The sequence below is a fragment of the Bufo bufo genome, chromosome 1 (assembly GCF_905171765.1).
Source record: "Bufo bufo chromosome 1, aBufBuf1.1, whole genome shotgun sequence".
Taxonomy (NCBI): Eukaryota; Metazoa; Chordata; class Amphibia; order Anura; family Bufonidae; genus Bufo; species Bufo bufo.
The window spans coordinates 446044033-446059222 of NC_053389.1; the positions used below are offsets into that span (position 1 = coordinate 446044033).

General features: G+C 43.9%; 1 protein-coding gene across 5 annotated transcripts in view; it reads right to left on the reverse strand.

The window, feature by feature from the left end:
- The window catches only part of CDK17 (cyclin dependent kinase 17), a 131889-nt gene that overhangs the window by 81932 nt on the left and 34767 nt on the right, over positions 1–15190 (reverse strand). Inside the window, exon 2 of one of the 5 annotated variants that reach the window (XM_040408193.1) lies at positions 10516–10565. The exons of the other annotated variants lie outside the window; for them this stretch is intronic. The gene's annotated coding sequence lies outside the window, so the exon portion shown is untranslated. The remainder of the gene's footprint in view (positions 1–10515; positions 10566–15190) is intronic. 5 annotated transcript variants of the gene reach the window in all.

A 15190-nucleotide genomic window follows, 5' to 3' on the forward strand; every position in this document is an offset into this window, starting at 1 on the left:
TGAATGGGTCCGCACCCATTCCGCAATTTGCGGACCCATTCTACAGATGTGTGAATGGAAAGCTGTATGGCTACTAGGGATGAGCGAATCCGCTTCGGATGAAACATCCAAAGTCAATTCGCACAAAACTTTGTCAGATGAGCCGAAGTTATTACTTTGCGAAGTCTCGTGAGACTTTGGGTAATAACTTCAGAAATTAATTTCTGCTGTTAAAAACCTTTTAAAGTGGAATCTGGTTGCTATGGGCAACTAAACCTGTTCTATTTTACAAAGATGTAGAAAGCACACGGATGAGCCACATTCTTTCCACATCGTATGTCTGTTCCTCAACGCGATTGAACATGTCCTATAGATGGCCACAATATGCAGACCACAGACCTATTAAAGTCAACGGGTCCGCAAAAAATGTTTATGCAACACAGACGGTATCCATATTTTATGGATCCACAATTTGCAGAACGCAATATACATACACGAGGCCCAATTTAGTTGGTTATGGTATCATGAACAGAGGAAAGCAACCGTTTCCCTGGCCTTTCTCCACATTCTGTCGGCGCTTAGGAGCACCCAATAGTGCTGTACGTCAGACTCCTCAACAGACTGAGCACACTACTGAAAGTAAAGCTGATCAAAACACTTAAAATCAAGACAATTTGCACAAAATTCACCAACAGCCTAATGTGGGAAAATCCAAGCGTCCCTGATGTCACCCAGGAGGAGGAAACAAGTGCTGAACAGGATGGATTTTAAACAAATTTTGTCCTATTTATTCTCTTTTTTTACTATAGAGATAAGTGGCAACAGATGTCTTTGGAGGCCACTTATGCGCTTCCCCCTAACCAAACAGACATGCTTAGTTCAAAGTATATCCTGTCACACTGAACGTGCAGTTCGATCTGTGGGCAGCGTGGTATGGAGCAGCAGGAGCTGAGAAGATTTATATATAGTTTTGGGAAAAAATTCAGTATAACTTGTATTTTATTAATTCATATCTCTGAGTCCAGTGGATGGTTCTCTCAGTGATTGACAGCCTTTCCTCAAGGTTATTCTATATGAAGATAGCTGTCAATCACGGACTAGAACCACCCATCTGCTTTATAACATGCCACCCATGATAGTTAACCTTTACTGGACATGTTCATGGGATGACATGTATAGGGGAGCCTTGGATTATCTTTAACATAGCCAAGACGGATCCATCATTAAAGCCACTGAAAGTCAATGGAGAACGGATCAGTTTTCTATTGTGTCAGACAAAACGGATGAGTCCCCATTGACTTGCATTGGGGTAGGGGTGGGCGATACGGCCTAAAATTTATATTGTGATATAATTTTAAGCATGTGCGATATGCGATATATATTGCGATATATTGTTTTCTATATTGGGGGGAAGGGGGCATTTAAACTTTTTTTTTTTTTTACTTTTTATTTAATAACTATTAGCCTCCTTAAGGGCTAGAACCCTTGTCATATTCACCCTAAAAGAGCTCTATTAGGGTGAATAGGACTTTACACTCTCCCTGCTGCCCTATGCTTTGTGCACACAACAGCAGGGAGCTGACCATGGCAGCCAGCCTCTCATGTGCCCCCCAGCCTCTGATCTGATCCCCCCAGCCTCTGATCCGTCCACTATGGTAATTCAAACCGACACCCCCTCCCTCCCTCCCTAGTATTAATCATTGGTGGCAGCGGCCACAGGGTCCCCCTCCCCCCATCATTGGTGGCAGTGGGCAGTTCCGATCGGAGTCCCAGCAGTGTAATGCTGGGGCTCCGATCGGTTACCATGGCAGCCAGGACGCTACTGAAGTCCTGGCTGCGATGGTATGTTAGTGAGCAGCATTATACTCACGTGCGCCGTGGCCGCCGGTCGCTCCTTCTTCTCATAGGTCTGTGCAGCGCATTGCTAATGCTATAAGCATTAGCAATCCGCCGCACAGACAGAAGAAGGAGCGCCCGGCGGCCACGGCGCACGTGAGTATAATGCTGCTCACTAACATACCATGACAGCCAGGACTTCAGTAGCGTGACTCCTGGCTGCCATGGTAACCAATCGGAGCCCCAGCATTACACTGCTGGGACTCCGATCGGAACTGCCCACTGCCACATGATGGGGGGGGGGGGGGGGGAGGAGGGGGACCCTGTGGGATATGGCCGGCACATTCATTGGTGGCGCAGTGGCCACAGTCCCTCCCCTCCTCCTCCTACGCTGTCCTCATTGGTGTTCAGCGGCAGCCGCACACAGTGGGGAGGGAGGGACGGACTCCCTCCTTCTCCCTCCACTGTGCCGGCCGGCTCAGGAGAAAATGGTGCGCGCAGAGAGCGCGATCATATCGCGGTCCGGCGATATAGGCAATATGGCGAAAATCCATATCGTGGCCCAAATTTATATCGCATATCGCCCACCCCTACATTGGGGGTCATGCCGGATCCGTCTTGCTCCGCATCCCAGGACGTAAAGCAAAATACAACACGTTGCGGTTTGCTCTCCGGTCTGGAAACGCAACTAAATGGAACGGAATTTCAGAGCATTAAGTTCTTTTCAGTTTTGTGGGGGAAAAACTGAAGCGTTTTTTTTCCGGTATTGAGCCCCTATAATGGAACTCAATATCGGAAAACTTAAGAGCTAGTGTGAAAGTACCCTTAGGCAGCCAATGCTCATTTTCTCTGTGTGCCTAATTTTATAGTTATTAAATATTACACCTTTTGTATAATAATTCTTGAACTGAGAAATGGATGAGGTTTCTTGGTCCTTCAGCTCTTAGCTTGCTCCCTATCTATGGAAACTGCGTGAGTAAACAGCCCTGCATGTTTTCACCCTCTAACAAACACTGATTACATTGACTGACTGCAATCACATTTCTCTAAAACAGTGAAGAATTAAAATACAGAGGGAGACTTTCTCCTTGCAGCTATCACAGCTTTCAGGCATAACTGCACTACGAAGACCCCTGATACTAAAGACAGCCATGACTTTTGTTTGTAAAGGAAGAATAGCTTTCTGGTCTCATCATGAGCTTAGTAGAGATTCTATCTAGGATCTTGCTTCATACCATAAATTCCAGCAGGCATACACTGGGTCAGTAAATCCAAACCCTGGGGAGCTAGAGAAGAAAGAAACATCCCCCCCAACCCAAAACAGCAGCAACCCCCTCAAAAAATACAACAACAACACACACACACAAAACAACAAAATTCCTTACAGAAACAAAACACAGCTTGCACCTTTAAAAAGGGAAGGCGTCTGTTTTGTGATACATGAATAAACATGTTAGAAGATGGTATTGGTTGGAGTTTAGTAGTTGGGTCTACCATTAGAGAATGAATGGGCCTCTATGTTGTGTGACTGAGCGGGGCATTTAGGGTTAGCAATGCTAGGAACTAACAGACTAGTGACATGTATGTATGTATGTATGTATGTATGTATGTGTATATTACATATACATACATACACACACACACACTGCTCAAAAAAATAAAGGGAACACAAAAATAACATCCTAGATCTGAGTTAATTAAATATACTTCTGAAATACTTTGTTCTTTACATATAGTTGAAGGTGCTGACAACAAAATCACAAAAAAAAAAAAAAATGGAAAATCAAATTTTTCAACCCATGGAGGTCTGGATTTGGAGTCACACTCAAAATTAAAGTGGAAAAAACACACTACAGGCTGATCCAACTTTGATGTAATGTCCTTAAAACAAGTCAAAATGAGGCTCAGTAGTGTGTGTGGCCTCCACGTGCCTGTATGACCTCCCTACAACGCCTGTGCATGCTCCTGATGAGGTGGCGGATGGTCTCCTGAGGGATCTCCTCCCAGACCTGGACTAAAGCATCTGCCAACTCCTGGACAGTCTGTGGTGCAACGTGACGTTGGTGGATAGAGCGAGACATGATGTCCCAGATGTGCTCAATTGGATTCAGGTCTAGGGAACGGGCGGGCCAGTCCATAGCATCAATGCCTTCGTCTTGACACACTCCAGCCACATGAGGTCTAGCATTGTCTTGCATTAGGAGGAACCCAGGGCCAACCGCACCAGCATATGGTCTCACAAGGGGTCTGAGGATCTCATCTCGGTACCTAATGGCAGTCAGGCTACCTCTGGCGAGCACATGGAGGACTGTGCGGCCCTCCAAAGAAATGCAATCCCACACCATTACTGACCCAATGCCAAACCGGTCATGCTGGAGGATGTTGCAGGCAGCAGAACGTTCTCCACGGCGTCTCAAGACTCTGTCACGTCTGTCACATGTGCTCAGTGTGAACTGCTTTCATCTGTGAAGAGCACAGGGCGCCAGTGGCGAATTTGCCAATCTTGGTGTTCTCTGGCAAATGCCAAACGTCCTGCACGGTGTTGGGCTGTAAGCACAACCCCCACCTGTGGACGTCGGGCCCTCATATCACCCTCATGGAGTCTGTTTCTGACCGTTTGAGCAGACACATGTACATTTGTGGCATGCTGGAGGTAATTTTGCAGGGCTCTGGCAGTGCTCCTCCTGTTCCTCCTTGCACAAAGGCGGAGGTAGCGGTCCTGCTGCTGGGTTGTTGCCCTCCTACGGCCTCCTCCACGTCTCTTGATGTACTGGCCTGTCTCCTGGTAGCGCCTCCATGCTCTAGACACTACGCTGACAGACACAGCAAACCTTCTTGCCACAGCTCGCATTGATGTGCCATCCTGGATAAGCTGCACTACCTGAGCCACTTGTGTGGGTTGTAGACTCCGTCTCATGCTACCACTAGAGTGAAAGCACCGCCAGCATTCAAAAGTGACCAAAACATCAGCCAGGAAGCATAGGAACTGAGAGGCGGTCTGTGGTCACCACCTGCAGAACCACTCGTTTATTGGGGGTGTCTTGCTAATTGCCTATAATTTCCACCTGTTGTCTATCCCATTTGCACAACAGCATGTGAAATTGATTGTCACTCAGTGTTGCTTCCTAAGTGGACAGTTTGATTTCACAGAAGTGTGATTGACTTGGAGTTACATTGTGTTTTTTAAGTGTTCCCTTTATTTTTTTGAGCAGTGATATATATATATATATATATATCTATTTTTTTTTTTTTTTTATTTATTAGTATTTTCAAAATGTGCATATTTAACATGGTTGTACAAATAGAGATGCAATTTTATAAAACTGATGAGTAAATGATAGTCTCCTCCAAGACTCTGCCCGTGGCATACAGGGAGTCTGGTTACTGAAGTCCGCTCTGATCACTCCCTCTGTGAGCACACTCAATATTTCCTTTGATGTCATGCAAATTTGCCAATTCATCCTGAGAGGCTCATTGACTTACATTAATTCACCTGCACTTTCATTCCTTAATGCCACCATTTATGGCAGACATTAGTTTTCCAATTATGTACTTGAAAACACTAATTATCCATGAAAGAAAAACCAATTTACGCATCATTCAGCAGGTAAGGATGCATCCTATTCTGCACGCTGTCCATACAGGAATATAGGATATGGTAGGACTCATTTACTAAAGACTGGTGTTTCAGGTGCCGGTAAAAACCCTGCAGGAGTAAAACACAGCTTATTTATTAGGGGGGTGCAGGCTTCTATAATACATTTGCCACATCTGTGATGTCCATGCACCAGAACCAGAAACCTAAGCCAGCTGAATGGTAGAGATGCCAGTTGTAAGTTACTGTAATTGTCAGGCCTGCTTCAGCTAGGCTCCACCCACTTTTCAAAGTGGAAAGAACAGTAGGGAAAGGCAAAAAGTAGCAAAAAATATATATACTTTTTTTTTTCAAAAATGTTCCACTTTTGTACGCCAGAAAACTGGCATACAGCGTTTGTAGAAGACCCCAATGTACTGGACAATTGGAATGGTTCATTTCCTAGAACTAACACGGTCAAAACTGAATTCACTGTGAACACAGGTACATCATAGCAATTAGTGGTAATGCATGTGTTCATGGCTCTGCTGCAAATGTGTAGTAGCATCCTAAGGGTGGAAAAAAGTGCAGTTTTTGAGCCAAATACTGAAGGGAATTCAGCAACAAGTAGTACAAGTCCTTCTCTTATATTTCTAATTCCTCTTGAATCCATTCCTGGGTTTGGCTAAAAAATGTGCCTTGTGTGATTTCAGTCTGAAGGTGGATTTTCCAGATTGCCAGAGCTTATCCACCAACTCAAAATCCATTTCCTTGTAGATCTGGCTAATAAAATTCCCTGGCAATAATAAAGAAGAACGTGACTTGAAACGGAAGTGATTACAGGACATGCGTGCCAAAACGTACAGCAACATATTGGCAGTGAGGATTAAGCAAATTAAATGCTAATTCATTTGCTCATGGCAATATAACAACTCTAGCACATGTAAACAGCTTTACACCCGGAAGAAGACACCACGTATCCAGCAAATCACCAGCGACACCACGTATCCAGCAAATCACCAGCGACACCACGTATCCAGCAAATCACCAGCGACACCACGTATCCAGCAAATCACCAGCGACACCACGTATCCAGCAAATCACCAGCGACACCGCGTATCCAGCAAATCACCAGCGACACCGCGTATCCAGCAAAGCACCAGCGACACCGCGTATCCAGCAAAGCACCAGCGACACCGCGTATCCAGCAAATCACCAGCGACACCGCGTATCCAGCAAAGCACCAGCGACACCGCGTATCCAGCAAAGCACCAGCGACACCGCGTATCCAGCAAAGCACCAGCGACACCGCGTATCCAGCAAAGCACCAGCGACACCGCGTATCCAGCAAAGCACCAGCGACACCGCGTATCCAGCAAATCACCAGCGACACCGCGTATCCAGCAAAGCACCAGCGACACCGCGTATCCAGCAAAGCACCAGCGACACCGCGTATCCAGCAAAGCACCAGCGACACCGCGTATCCAGCAAAGCACCAGCGACACCGCGTATCCAGCAAAGCACCAGCGACACCGCGTATCCAGCAAATCACCAGCGACACCGCGTATCCAGCAAATCACCAGCGACACCACGTATCCAGCAAAGCACCAGCGACACCGCGTATCCAGCAAAGCACCAGCGACACCACGTATCCAGCAAACAACCAGTGACCAGGATTATGGAGGTCGAAGTTTACCATGCTTGTTTTCAAGTGCTGAAGACCAATATAGATAAAGGGTTTATTTTACAAGAAATTATATATATATATATATATATATATATATATATATACACACATACATATACATATACATATACACACACACATACACACACACACATATACACACACACACACACACACACACACATATATATATATATATATATATAATTGTGGAAAGTGTTACAAAATAACAGCAGGAATATGTGACGCAAGAAAGAGGAACATTTCCAGGGAGGAGATCAGAAAGCACAATGCATCAGTGCTAGGTGGGACATCTGCTTCCTGACCATGACAGATGAACAAGCTGGACACAAACCCAAAACAAACTCATAGGACGATCACAGTACGGTTCGAATAGCAGCCACAGGTCTTCTAAACAGCTTGAATGAGGACTTTCTAAAGCATTAGTGTATAGGAAGATGCCAATATAGGAGCTTAAGATGAGCAGATATAAAATGGACCCTGTGGTATATTTTGTACCCCTAAAAAGCAAGAAACTTTCACGTTCCAAGTTCATTTTAAATAAGTGACTTCTTACAACAGCCACCTTTTCTTGTAGAGAAAACACCGTTTTCATTAATGGCTAAATACTTCACAGCTTTTCCAAAGCTTCTGCAAATCCATGTTACAGGTTACTGTATTTGAGAGAGGAAGCAGCAAATCATGCACACCGCAAACATCTAGTAAATGATTGGATGGCACAGAGAAAAGATGCCATTCAAGTCACCTAAGGATCGGCTAACAGAAAGATGAAAAGCCACAAAGGAAGAAACGGTTACCACCTCATCAACATGTTTTATCCACTAAGTTCTTGACAGTAGCTTCTCAAATCTGCCTCATTCTCCTATATCTTCAACCAAAATATCTTTCCACTAGAGAATCAGAAGGCATCTCTATGTAGTTTGTCAACAGTTGCATTTCATGCACTTTGGGGAGGCCTAAGGTAGAAGAAATAACTTTGAAATTCTGAAAAATGTAAAGTTTAAGCATCTTAGATTTAATGGTTTCAGGCTTTTTCCCCCAGAGAAGAAAGGAACGGAGAATTTAAGTGATTGTTAGATTATGGATGATAAGTAATAGATTAGATAACACAACAGCAGAAACTTGCTACTTTAGTCACTTATAAACCTACTACTTCAGATGTGCAACTGCTGTGATGTACCGTTCAAGGAGATGTGACTGCTGAGGCCTGCGACTGGCTGCAGTGGTCAGAGGACCAAGCCACTTCCTTGTCCAGAGGAGACTGGAAGCAGCCAGGAAAGGAGCATTTGTGCAGGCGCGGCCAGATTGGGGCAGAGATTAAGTGTATTGGGCTTGTCTACTCCTAAGCCAAAAAGCCCCTTTAATACCCAATATCAAATACAGGGCACTTTAACCTTTGAAAATGAGCAATACTAAAATGGCTGGGCGCAAGTAAATAAAGCTCAACCACTGTGTACTGAAGTGCTATGCAACTCTCAGTACAACTTGTGAAAATATTCTTAATTTTTTGGCATCGGGTCCACATATCTATTCTGTACTATCACACTCATGTTGCCATCTCTCACAGCACAACAGGCACAGGCATGGGCTGTATAAAAAAAAAAAAGTAATGGAGATGCTGATGCACAGAAAGCCATTCAAAGTGGCTGGAAACAAGGATTTGCTAAATTTTAACTTATTAGAGATAGCAAATAGAAACCAATCTGAGGGGCAGCAGAAGCAAACCTCTGGGAACGTCATCTAGGCATAATCAAGCAACCGTGCCTTTGAAGCGGATCATATTAGTAAATCATCTGCCCTTAGGGGTCCATATGGCTCTCTAGTTCCAGTTCTTCCCCCATAGTTGGTGTGCCTTGGTTAACCCATACCTTTTAAAATCACCATCATCAAGTGCATTCTAAAAGAGGCTCAAAAACAGAGAAACTTGATGAAAACCATTTAATGAATGTTTTTTTAGGTGGGAAACCGATAAATATTAGCAGTCTCTCACGATTATATTCATTTTGGAAACGATTTTGCAAGTGGTGTCAGCACAATTTATGTCAATGACTGGTTTCATTTTCGTAAAGACGTCTAAACATTCACCTGACTGCTCCATAATTGCGTCACCTACCGCGAGTCACAAGGTGAAAATCTCACCTTATTGGGAGTGGCTCAGTGTGAAAGGTTCACGAGTCTACAAAGCAAGCTTAACCAGACACCGCAGATACAACTTTATAGAGGCATATAAAAAAATGGAAACAAACGCCAAGACGACAGTAAAGCAAACACTACAGCAAAGGTCTACCTGCAGCAGTGCGTTGTGGGCAGGTAGCATGGCTTACCAGGCGCTACATCGGTGTTATTGCCATCATTACAGAGAAGGCACATTTCCCTGCTTTGTTTACTACGTGTTTGAGACCATTAGAAACGCTCGCTGGGTATATTTTCCACATTATGAAAGACGGCAGAGTAACAGAGCGGGGAGAGAATGAACCATAAGGACTGCCCTCCTGCTCAGACACAACCGCCATCCTGGATAACAGAAATTTACGCTCCATTATCACCACCATTATACAGCGTGGGCAGTGACTGACAGGGACATACATGAGCTATAATGTACATACTCATGAGCCATTTGAACTTAGACACGTGACGAGCACTGCCTAAATATCTCCCATTATATCCCCAAGAGTCTAGAAAGGGATCTAGCGGATCATTCAAGGCAAATTTAGAGAAAACATTTCTGAATAGTCATTAAAGTTATTAATGGCGGGGGCGAAGTTACGGCGGCAGCACGGCAGCGCATGCCGAGAGGCAGCCAGAATAAAAGTACTGCATGCGGTACTTTTAGTCCGGCTGCCTCTCGGCGTGCGCTGCCGCCGGAACTTCGCCCCCGCCATTATAGTCAATGGGGACGGAGCGGAAGTCTGGGGGCACACGTGAACTAGCGGCAGGACGGAGCCAACAGGCTGTTCAGATGCCGGAACAGCCTGACGGAGTCCCCTGCCACAAGTGTGAAAGTACCCCAACACAAGACAAGTAGTCAGTGCACTGGAGAAAAGTATTATTCCTCCTGGAAATGTATGAATTAATTGATAACTGAGGTTCAATAGCATGTGCTCCTTTAAAGTCTAATACTGCCAGAAAAATGGCACAGTGCAGAGCCTGATTACTTAAACGGGGTATCCAATCCTATGAAAAGCTCACCCATATACCCATTACTTCCAGAGGCTAAAATTTCTGCAAAAAATATATATGTCAACTGTGTAGTCCTAGCCCTTTTACTCGGCAGATTTTCTGCCCGCTAATGAGCACTTAGAGACATTATAGCATGTTAAGGCGCTCATGCAGTTTATAGGCATCTTTAGTTAGCATAAGGACAAATAATCGTTAAAGGGCATCTGTCAGCAGATTTGTACATATGAAACTGGCTGACCTGTGGCAGTGGTATCCCCGTTAGTCCCATGTTCACGTGTGTCTGTGTTGCTGAGAAAAAAAATATATGTTTTAATATATGAAACTGAGCCTCTAGGAGCAGGTGAGAACTGAGAACTTTAAATTGGTTCGGAAAAAAATAAAATAAAAAAATGGGGGGGGGGGGGGGTGTATGGGGGTCCAAACTGACAGAAGGAGGCAGGACCAACTAAGTACAAAATAGTGCCCCAGCAAAACCAAATACACAGTGCCAAAGCATCCTGAGGACGGCAATACAGTTGAATGCAGGAGGGCACTTTCTTCTGCCAGCCAGGTGCGCAAGTACCAGATTTTCCAAGCTTTAATTAATGCTGAGAGCAATAGATCGCCATGTACCTGACTGGCAGCCGGGAGGAGGGCTTAAGCGGCCAACAAGGTAGGGTATATAGCCAGTCCACCCCTGTCTAGGAGCAACAAGGGGCATGGCCGTTACACCTACAGGCTCTGCTCTCCGCAACTTCTGTGCTCTCTGCATTTTGATTGATCGGGTCAGGCAGTGAAAACATCACAACGCCTGGCTCTGGTCAAAGTGGAGAGGGCGCAACAGTTGCAGAGAGCTAAGCCTCTAGGTGTAATGACTATGCCCCCATTGCTCCTAGAGCTCATCTGCATCTATTAATATTTTTCTCAGTAATGCGGGCACATATGAACATGGGAACACAGATGTCTTCAGCTACCAAATGCACATGCAAAGGGGTCAAATCTGCTGACAGATGTCCTTTAAATGGGTTTTGCAGGAGTAAGTTAGTGAGGATCTATCCTCAGGATAGGCCATCAATATCTGATCTGTGTGGGTTAAGAGGCCACATCACACTGGTGAGCTCTGCAGCCTCTTCCTAGGCTAGTGATGTCTCGTTCATCAGTCACATTGCCTATGTGCAGCTCAGTCCTATTCCAGTGAAGGGGCCTGGGCTGCAATACTAAGTACAGCTGCTATACAATGTATGGCACTGTGCTTGGTATGCTGTAAGGAGGTCACAACTCTTCAGAGAGCTGATCGAGGAAAGAGGGAACATCTCTCCTAAAGGCAGTTTAACCACACTTACCACCATGACTGAAGCACAAGCCACCAGTATTTAACCCAGGAAAATTCTCGCACAAGCCATTCTAACTAGTAAGTCAGATGATTAGTAAAATGTCTTCAAGAAGAAAATACATATCCAGTTGCTCTGACTTATTACTACTGATATATCATGACCTGTATGACTGACAACCTTCTTAGATATAATTCAGATCACCTTTATATATGGTATGAAAGAAGACCAGATATAGATAGATAGATATATATATATATATATATATATACACACACATACACACACACATATACACGTGGGCCGTTTTCACATGACTGCATGCATACAGCACAGGTCCATAGACTGTCACTTTTTAAGAATGAGTGGCTAGGCTTTCTTCAGTTCCCTGGCAGGCAAGAGCTTTAAAGAATTTAATTAGTAGCAAAGAAAGCAAAAACGCCATCTGGCAGCGACACGCAGCTGCCCTTTTAGGCGTCATAAGCAGAATAATGTGAACTGCTTCAAAGGCCACAATTCAAACACAAGGAATGGGCTTCTGCTGCACAATAACCAAAAAATACAGAGACATTCTCCAGCGCCGTGCCATATTGTAGCCCAATGTGAACTCCAAGGTTAAAGATTACATTCAAGAAAAACAAACATTTTTTTGTGAAAGTTTGTAAGAAGCAGAATCAAGTTTCCCTGTACTGACTTTTTATTCAGCCTATACAGTAAACTGCGCAAAAATAAAATAAAGAAAGGCCTTCATACTTATCTACATCCATGACAGCCAGGTTAAAGGACAACTTCATCTTGGCACAGCTCTGGAGCAGCCATTAACATTGCAGACAGGTTAAGAGGACATTCCGTATCCTGTTAGGGCTCATGCACACAAACATATTTTTTTACCGGCGGCCCGTATGTGGGGCTGCAAAAAGACTGAAGCTTGTAGAACTGTGAATGCAGCTCTGGCTAAGCATACAAGTAAAGATGGGCAAATTCACTGTAGTCAAATTCATCTAAACATCAGCCTTCTCGAGCAGCGAAGGGCTGGTCCCACTGCTCCAGAGACTCTCCTCTACCTCTTCACTGACGAGGCCAGTTGCGGTTGTATTATCTGAACGGATGCGTTTGTGCAGATCCATGTCGGATCCACATTAAACGCGAGTGTGAAAGTAGCCTTATGTGTATGGCCAGTATTTGTAAGGGAGACCCTGTAGGGTTACTCGGTCCTTTTTAGCGCGACACACTGGAGCAAATACAATAATGACAAGTCACAGCATTTTTTCAGAACTTTAATACTACAATACCTTGATCTTTCATTACTTCTACATATGTATTGGTTAGGTATGCAATTTTAACGTTCATTTTCCAGCACACAATATGACGTGTGCGGTTTCAGGAAATACATGGCTGAATGAGCTCAGGAAACACACTGAAATTTGCATTGAAGTACCCAAACCTTTGTTTCCTGTACAAGTGGAAGCAAGATCTGAGTCATGACGCTAAGAAAAATCAACCACACCTTATTCTTGAGTAAGCGTTTGAGAGGTCTTGAATATACATGTCCTATAAAGAAGCCCAGGCAGAGGTCAGTCTTGGAAAACCTGAGAAGGCACCATGACAGTGATCAATAGTGTGGTTGAAGTGTTACTTCTCTCCAGCGCGCACAGCTAGGATTCTCTCGTAGACACCGACCCATAGCTTTTGTTTGCTTTATTACCTTTTATTCTACTAAATACAAAAAGGCAGATCACTGAAATGTGCCATTTTTTGGCACAATTTGCTCCATAAACTTGGTCAGCATTTGTGGCCAAGAATAGGATACTTTCTACCTTTTGCAGAATGGACATACATATGCAGAAAGCACATAGAAGACATCCGTATGTCAGTTCCGCAAAGGATAGAACATGTCCTATACTTTGCGGCAAGATGTGGACCATGGACCTAATAAAGTCAATGGGTCTGCAAAATATGCGGATGCCAACCAAACCGCAAAATGCATATAGTAGTGTGAATGTACCCTAAAGGGAATGTGTCATCAGAAAATGACCTATTGCTTAAATCAGGTTTTTATGTTAAACACATTATTAGAATTTTTGGCGAGTTAGGTTTTCATTTTCTATGTCTCTACATTTAAGAAAAAAAATAATCTAAAACTGCAGTTTTTACAATGAACACTAGGCCTAATAAGATGTTGAGACTTCTTGATCAGTTAACTTTTCAGAAGCCATTGCATTATCAAAGGCATAATTACAATGACCAATATCATCTCTGTATAGGATCCACCATTCACTATAGGTGATATCACAGCTTATCTACTCCCTCCTGACCTCTGCACAGGTCACAGAGCACGCCTGTCCCATTGAAGTCTACTTCCAATGAAAACTGCATGTTTTTTCGATTTTTTCTTTTTTAAATATACATACAGACGTGGAAAATAAAAAAAAAGTAAGAAAAAGTTTAATAAAAAACTATTTTCTGACGATACATTTCCTTTAACGCCAAGTTTACGCCGTCTTATTTTTAGACAGTATTATTCCGCCCCAAAATGTTTAATGGTTTCGATCTATACTCGTAAAGGTTTCAAGGTCACAAACTGCAAAATGGCAATCTATAGATTAAATGCAGTTACTTGTGTATTCCGAATTCTATTCAGATTGGTCAGAGCAGTTTATAGCACAGATAATAGTGCTAGGAAACCACAAGATTTTTGATAAATGCATCCATTATTGATCAGTCCTGTGTGTATGTGATCAGGGTATACATGTTAAAATCTCCGCAACTATTTCAACCCGTCCCCAAGCAGAGGTTTCAGACCATTAAGCCTATTTAATTTGCAAGCGTCTGCACATTGAAGATACTGTTGACAGCTCAGCCAATAGCCAGAAGGAGAATAGATCATCAAATAGCAGAAAGGGGAAGTAAAGCTCAGTGCGATGTAGAGGATGCAAACAGTAACATGATCAGTATAAGGCCTCATGCACACGACATTCGTTCACTTCAATGAGACCGCAAAAGATGCAGACAGCACTCCGTGTGCTGTCCACATCAGTTGCTCCGTTCCGTGGTCTGCAAAAAAAAAAACAACATGTCCTATTCTTGTCCGTGCTTTGCGGACAAGAATAGGCAGTTATATTAAAGGCTGTCCATGCCGTTCCGCAATTTGCGGAACGCACACGGATGCCATCCGCGTTTTGCAGATCCGCAGTTTGCGGACCGCAAAACACACAACGGTCGTGTGCATGTAGTCTAAGTCTGTTAGAAAGTGGTAGGTGTATATTACAGTGTAAGACAACCAACAGTCCATTTGTTCTGTTTTGCTCACATCCCTACACGTCTCAGCTCCGGCCAATAAGGACCATGAGTGATGCTGAGAAACAATCCAGTGGCATCATCTTTCTCCTTTGATAAAACTGGCCATACAAATTAGATCAAAGTTGGCCATGTGGGATTTTTTAACAATGTGCATGAGGGCCTCCCAGTGGAATATGTCAGTGAGAAGGAAGGATGGGGCATGCTGGATTACTGCCACAGGAGAAGCATTTGGCAGCAGTTTATTCCCTTCTACCCATTTACACACACATGCATGCGTGGCCGATTCAAAACAGCACATTTATA